Source organism: Pinus tabuliformis, chromosome Q (assembly GCF_031772625.1).
Source record: "Pinus tabuliformis cultivar Carrire ecotype Pingquan chromosome Q, CPIR1, whole genome shotgun sequence".
Taxonomy (NCBI): Eukaryota; Viridiplantae; Streptophyta; class Pinopsida; order Pinales; family Pinaceae; genus Pinus; species Pinus tabuliformis.
This window is the reverse complement of record NC_142296.1, coordinates 186,467,502-186,475,530: the sequence shown is the minus strand read 5'-3', so window position 1 is coordinate 186,475,530 and position 8,029 is coordinate 186,467,502. Positions and strand designations below refer to the sequence as shown.

Sequence of the window (8,029 nt, the reverse complement as noted above, 5' to 3'; positions counted from 1 at the left end):
ATTCAAAGAATATCTTCAGATGTGGGTCGGAATAAAGGAAGAAATAACAAAAGCAAACACTATAATAGTATGATGTAGGTGACTCTGTTAATCACCTCCAAATTTATAATAGACAGTATAACATAAGCATAAGGAACTCAGAAAAAAAATTTGCCGAGTTCTGCATCAGTATTTCCCTTACCTTTTTGGAATATTCACAATGATACGCAAGCTCAATTACTTACAAGGCAATTCAGTTCAAAGTTTTGAAGAAATGATTATTTCTGCGAAATCACAACGCTCTTTTGGAAGCACACACTTTTCTACTTATATTGTGGGTGGAAAACATCACTTTGGGACCAGAAACAATGCCTCAAAAGAAATCATGCTGGTATGTTTTGTTTCTTATCATTTGACTTTTTCAAAATATCGGGGCACTAAAATTCTATCAGATCTGTCTGATATATCTATTTTATATGGTAAGCAATTATAATTTTAAACAAGTAATAAGTTTATAAAAATCATTTTAAATAGTAGAGTCTTCACAATATATAAAAAAATGCCTCGACATCCTAAATTATCACTAAAACAGACAAAATTTGAACATAGAAGAATCAATAAAGACAACTACCCTCCACATCAACAAATATCTGACTGACTCAACCAAAGATTAGACCTAAACTCTAACAATAACTGCCACAGACCTAAATTCGTTGACAAGAAGAATAACTACCACAAGGAGGCCATGTCCGATCTCATCCATGGCAGTCTTCAATTGTAGATTCTGAGAGAGCGCCGACGTTAATTTCCGAGTAGAGAGGATGTTGGCGGCATGGTTACGCTAGCTGCGGTAGACGCACGCCACATAGGCCACGGATTTAGCCGGATGTCTCTTCACTATGTCATTTATCATATTTTTACCCAAACAATTCGATATTGAACTCCACTCGCTTCTCCTCCTCATCTTTGCACTCGTCCTCGCACTACAATATCTGTGTGTTGCCCAGAAACCTCAGGAATCGAATACCATTCTACTTGAAGAATGAATGAATATTGGATGCAACAACATATTTCATCAGGATTTTAAGGCAAGCGGTCAAAGCGGTCAAATGAATCCCTAATTGCTTTTCGGAATGCATCATTGTGAAGTATAAATGACGACACGTGGCCCCCAGTGACCCATCTCACTTCTGACCCTGGCCAAGCTCGTTGAAGTTCTAAAATAGAGTGCCTGGGAATGTAACCATCATTAGTGGCTGCAAAAAAATCACTGCTGATGGGATTTTCGGAATGGGAAAAATTGTGTAACATCAGTTAATGATAGCACCGAGCGCATGCGTTCCCTCACTTCCTCAATGGTCATTCCGACACTCTGTAAATCACGTCTCAATGCATCCCATGCAGTACCGTGCCTCAAAATGCCTTCACAAAAAGCAACTGCCGCAGAGTGTGGAGCTAAGAAGGCAAGGTAGCCACTGGAGTTGGATGCAGTGAGCCAACCATCGCAGCATGCACTCCACCCATGCTCAAGCCACATACACCTGTCTTGCTAAATCCAGCCTCAGTTCCTAGCCAGTATAAAAGAGTACGGGTTTCTTCAATTGTAGCTCTTCCCAACATAAGCAAATCTCTCACACACAACAATTTTGCACCGTGTTGTAACCTGGGACGACGACGTCCATAAAATGGGTTACAACATAGTCACTTTAAAACACTGTAATGCTTCTTGATACTTTCAAATCCCTCAAGCGAGACCTGAGCGACACCAATTCCACTGACACCTGTCTCTTGATGGACGCTCCCACCGTCATACCGCATGTTCCTTTATCTTACGGTAGTTGGCACACGTCAAAGATTCAGATCCTTAATTTCATCGTTTAACACTAATCGCCATCTAAGAATAAATTTCAACGCGTCAGGTGTTTTAAATCGATGAGTGAGCACCGTGTGTTTTATGCATGCAGGGTCGTTACAGGTGTTAGCGAATTTCTAAGCGCATATCGTTAGTGAGGTATAGTTGTATATTAATCATCCATACAATATTTACTGCAGCGCATTGTGGTCGGGTTAATATCTTTGGTAGCCATATCGTATTAAACTTCAAATAATCCTCCGTGAATCCAAGTCCCGCAGAGTATAGTTTTTGAACAATTATACGCCCACTATCAATCATTAGAATTGCCTGTACAAATTTGCAGATAGTGCACAGCGGTGTTCCTTTTGCGAAGTTTATCAGAAGGCTTAACGGATTATCCTTAATGTAAATCTGCTACAGTCTCTAGTCTAGCCCCTAAAACGAAACTTTCTGCAGGGTCCGACTTCTTCAGGAACCTCCGCTCTGCTCCAGAATCCTTGGGTTGCTTTGCGTAAAACTGTCCTTAGAGGATTCGGATTTCCTGCCTCAGATAACTTCGGGTACCTTAGGTTTTAATCTGTCGTTACAGGGGTTCTCGATTGCTTCAAAATAATTTGTTTCTAGCTAAATTTTCTGAAGTTATCATCTATTATCAATACGAGTTTCTTTGTGGTAACTTAGGAATTCTTCGTTTCTTGTGGAAACGAAGGATTCCTCTTTGCTGTACAAGGGTAGAAACGAAGAAGGCCTTTTTGGGCTCAAGCCGGAGTTTTTGCTTTCCTATTGTTGTTCAAAATGGTACCCATGCCCTCCTTGCACCTTGATGTAATCAATGGTTGTCAACGGAGATTAAGGCTGCGTTTACTTTTATTTGATGGTTGTTGCTGATCTATTTGCTTTATTCATTGCATCATATGCTGGTTGGTTTTAAACTGATAAATGATAAAGCATATTAATGAGATTATCTTATAGTCTTCTGCATCAATGTTATTGATTTGAGTGGTGATGTTCGTGTATAACCTAACTTGCTGATTTATGCTTCATATTACCAACTTCTTCATCAAGTAGTGCTTTGATTCCATTTGTGCAAAGGACATGGCACTCATTCTTACTTGTCTTCTCACCCTTTAATTACAAAAGATCATTAACACACAAATCACTGATGTGATTTTCATATCTGTGTTAATAGACAGATGACTAATTTGATCTTTAGGGAATCTCCCATTATGCCGCAGGATAACTGGCCTAAAGTGCAGGGAGGTTCTACTGATGTGACAGTCAGTAGGACTTCCAAAGAGTGGCCCTAGGATTTGTGCCTAGCAGATTGGACTTGTCTTTTGTGTAGATGTTGGAGATAACAAGCCTGATCAGTGCTGTGGTGTGGTCTTACCTTCTTCTGTGATGTCTCCAAATGGGCTTGTTTTCTTTTTTTCTTTTTTCTTTTTTTGTATCTTATAGTTCTTGATAAAGTTGTTCTTTCTTATGTAAGTGTACCTCGTCTGGGGAATTACACCCTCCTATGTTTCTTGTCATAAAATGTCAATTCAGTGTTCAATTATGGTTATTTACTTGTTCTGTAACATTGCTAAACCTTCACAGCAATTTAGCTTGATGTGACTATATTACCATCCAGAAACCTGAGAACTTCTCAGTTTATGTGACGGTCCAGAAACTTCGTAACATGTCGGCAAATAGACGCATGAATTTGTGGATGATAGAATCATGATGTTGTTTTTTCCACTCGTTACTACTTACAACCTGTACATTTGTATTTAAGAGATCGTTGTTGCAATATTGAATAATATTCTAATACCTTCTTATATATACTCTTGAATTAAGTGATGATTTTGGAATGTGAAAATACCACAGGCATTTCTTCACTAACACTGCTGACTATGTTATGAAATTTAAATGTTCAGAAGTTTTTAGTCATCTATGAAAAGGGTCGGTAAAGTATGCATGCCTTTAACTTAAGCTTTACCTGAGGACATGCTCTGGTTTGATATATCGATGATTTGGTTGAGCTTCTCTACTCTTATTAAAGAGTTGATGATTTACTGATTGATATTGGCGTTTCCACTGTCTGACTTTTCCAGTATTTTGTTTCAATTATATTATGCTTTATTTTGCCTCAGAGTGAGAACTATGGTTCTAATTTGAAGACAACTGTGAGAATGACATACAATTTATTCTGTTTAATTATGATATCTTCTGGAGTATACCTGAAAGGGGATGCACATTGTTTCCAACCTAGTTGATACCAATACCTACCTGTAATCATGCAGACTGAAAATGACATAATAAAAGCTACTTTCATGATCATTTGATTTATACTTTGTTGCAAATTACTTTTGGATTAATTTCAATTTTCTGCTAGAGCCTATGACTTCTCACTTTCATCCGAGTCTCCCAGAATATTTCACTACTTAACTAGCAAATGATTTCCCCAAAAAATTTTTCATGTTTGACGATTGGCAGTTCCTAATTATAACTATTTGCTCTTTGGGCCTTACATATTCGATGATGCTGATAAAAGTTTCCTAGTTTAAAATTTAAATAGACAGCATTGACATCAGCAAGCACACAAATTATTTTCTGTGTCAATTTCACACATCTTGTTTTAAGGACTAATCCACTGTGGCTGTAACAGACCTTCCACAGTTCAGTTTTGGTCTTTCATGACTGCAGCTTCAAGTTGATCTTTCAACTGTCTTGTTCACTGAATGTTCAGGCTGCGGCCTAATCATGTAGTTTACTCAGAATGTCAGCTTCTTTGTACAGTTATGACCTTCTAACTGCCCTTGTGCCAAAAGTTTTGAATTTGTAATTTTTAACACTTAGTGTTAACTAGGAGAACTCTCTTAGTATTAATTATAATTCTAGCTATATGATGGTAACCACTAAGGTCCCAAGTGTTTAAACTATGCTCTGATACCATATGTAAAGACTGCAAAGACTGATATTCCATTTCTATCACATGTAAAAACTGTAAAGACTGAAATGTAAAGACTGTAAAGACTGAAATGTAAAAACTGTAAAGACTGTAAAGACTGATATTCCATTTCAATCAAATGTAAAGACTGATATTAAGTTTTATATTTTAATCAGATTGACAGATTTCCTTTTTCAAAATTCTATCAAATTAAATGCATCTGTGTACCTGATTCTGCATATGTGTACCTGAATCTCTGCATACTTGGTTCTCCCACCTGGTTCTCCCGTCTGGTGTTGATCACGTTGCCTCGAGTCTTCTGCCACCATTACCAAACCAACTTGTTCCTCCCTACCAATCTGGGATCGACCTCTACGGTTCCTAGACCCAGAGGACTTCCATTTCGAAGTCCTCTGGCCCCCGTGCCAAAAACTCCAAGAACGGCTCAGAATTTCCCAATTTATAGTTCCAAAATCGAGCCCTCGGCTCATCCCTCAAACAGACTAATTTTCTTTCCTCCCTTTTCCCTGTATATCTCCTCCCTTTAAATAGTAGAGGTCCCTTCACCTCTACGTATCCGTTCACCGCCTTTATGAAAAGATATTATTTTTGTTAGGCGGTGGATGCTTTGTCATGATTTTTGCCTTTAATTGAATCAGATCCTCACAACATCGAATGGTGTCACTTTAATTATGACAGTTGGTACTTTAATTTATTAAATAGTATAAGACCATGATGATTTTAAATATTACATATTATTTTATGTTTTATAAAATATCAAGTTTAATCATAAGGTTTATGGGTTTAGTTTTATTAGTATACATTTTGGGTTATATGTAAACATATGAATAAACTCAACTATATTTCTTACTGAGTGTATATTTCTTCTATTTACGAGAATTAGGTATTTAATTAACACCTTTGATAATTAATTCATTTATCTTATATTTAGACATTCTCCATGAATAGTCGATATATAGTCGATATATATATATATATATATATATATATATATATATATATATATATATATATATATATATATATATATATATATATATTAGTGCAATGTATATGATGCATGCATATGTAGCTATCATATGTATGCCTCACATGCATGCTAATATTGCTATGTTGATCGTGATTGAGATGGGTTGTTACAGTGGCATTCTAATATATATGTATTGGTGTGTTTGTTTCTATTTTTTTGTGTAAATGCATGAGTTACATTCCCTTATTTAAAATTTTGAGTGGAAGCGTGGTCTTCCTCATTGTTAAAGAAATTATTTGTGTTTACTATTGGTTTGACATATTATATGTTAGAGTGCCTCTCTAGTTGTTAGTTCGAAACTCTTGTATGTCCTTGTTTCCATATCATAAACGATAAATGAATGATGAATTTAATATTGTGGATGAAAATGCACATTATATTCATTTTATCTCAACTGTAAACTGTAAAACAATGACATGTACTTTTTTTTTTTATTAATGGGAAGTAGAGTGTTGTAAAGTGTTAACAAAATAGAGTACTTCCCATATGCAATGATTACAATCTAAAAGAGTCAATTTGTAATTAATTGAGCAACATTTGTATTTGACTACAAAACATTTCTATTCACGAAACATCGAAGAGAAATATTGTTGGCATTCCAATTAAGAATAGGTTAGGTTCATGTAATACAATTTTTTTATTAATTGGAATCACCGATACAGACTAGATGTAGAGAATGATTGGGAAAACACTTGCCTTTTACAAATACAATCAAACGGACAGACCCATCTTTGTAAGAAATTTTAATTTTCGATTGTAGTGAACAAATAATCTCTCATAAAGGTCACATATTTATGAAGTGAGTGCTTTACAAACACTTTATTTATATATCATAATGGTATACAATCATTTTAACCATTTACCATGATACACAATTTCATACACACTTTCCAAAACATTGAGGATAATTTAGATATGGCACGTTAAAGTCAAAAGAGAGGGTTGGAATACCTACCAGGCATCAATATGTAACTTGAAGAAGATTGTAAGAACTTCTAGAAGAATTTGAAGAGACAAAATGGACTTGTCTAGATCGATAAATGGTTGTATCATAGGTTGAATGAGATGACGATTTAGTTATTGTTATAGTTAGAAAATAAGGAAGAAGCATTAGAAAATATACAAGTAACTATGCAACATGCCAAGAAAGAAAAGCAAACTTTCTTTTCCATTATAAAAAATAACACCATGATAAAGAAATATCGGGTAATATCACCTTTCTTAGGAACATATTAAAGGAATTTTGGTTAACTTAAAAATCATAAGATATGAATTACAAGGGCTACGAGTCACAAGGGCTTGGGTAAGATAAAACGAGGTATTTTATATGTCGTCGTACCCATGTCCATGACCAGACAAGAAGGCCTTGATTTTGATAAATACCACTTTTGTGAAGGAAAACACCATGTAAAAGTTGTGCCAGTAAGAGTGTGAAAGTGACATGAGGAAAGTAAAATAGTCAACTTCCACTTGCACCTAGAAAAGGTCATATGAATATCACCTAGAACATGAAGAATAAAGAGATCTTTGGAAGAAGTAAGATAACCTATTTTTTAATCATTATTGCAAGAGGAAAGGTCATGGAGCTTCCAAATATGGGTACTCAAAAGAATGTTTATTATTATAGAAGAAATTTCTTTTGGAAGAACATTGTTAGAAGAAGCAAGCCAAATTTACCCAGTTATATTTTTTTCAAAGGAAGAATGGCAAGAAGGCTCCCCCAAACTAATGAAAAGCTTAGTGCCACTTAGATAATGGAAGGATATGAATGAGTCTATATAATAGTGCCAAACAAATCTTTCTAGCACTATAAGATGAGCAATAAGGATGACGCAAGTGCTCGTGTTATCATCAAGATATTTGAGTCAACCCAAAACATAAGAGCCAACTTCAAAGTCTCAAGGGAAAATATTAAATAGAATTAAGCATTACTCACATCTCCAACCCACCTAATAGAGGTTAACTAAGCATATTTAGCAACACAAGTAGTAAGTGTCACCAATTTAGCAATAAGATTTTTGGTGGAGGAAGTAGACAAAAATAAAGGACTTAAATAATGGGTAGACAATACTTGCATTGCAATTTGGTTTAGGAGTGAGATACCATGGGGGGATTGTTTTTACCAATGTTAAGAATATGCTATGATTTTCCTTTAGGGGTATGTAAAATTTCATTTAATGCATTTAGTATGTTTCTCATGGTGATGTAAAGT

The 8,029-nt window shown here is 35.4% G+C and overlaps 1 pseudogene; it reads right to left on the bottom strand.

The window, feature by feature from the left end:
* Positions 1 to 1,062: 1,062 nt before the first annotated feature.
* The window catches only part of LOC149218841 (uncharacterized), a 185,302-nt pseudogene continuing 178,335 nt past the window's right edge, over positions 1,063 to 8,029 (bottom strand).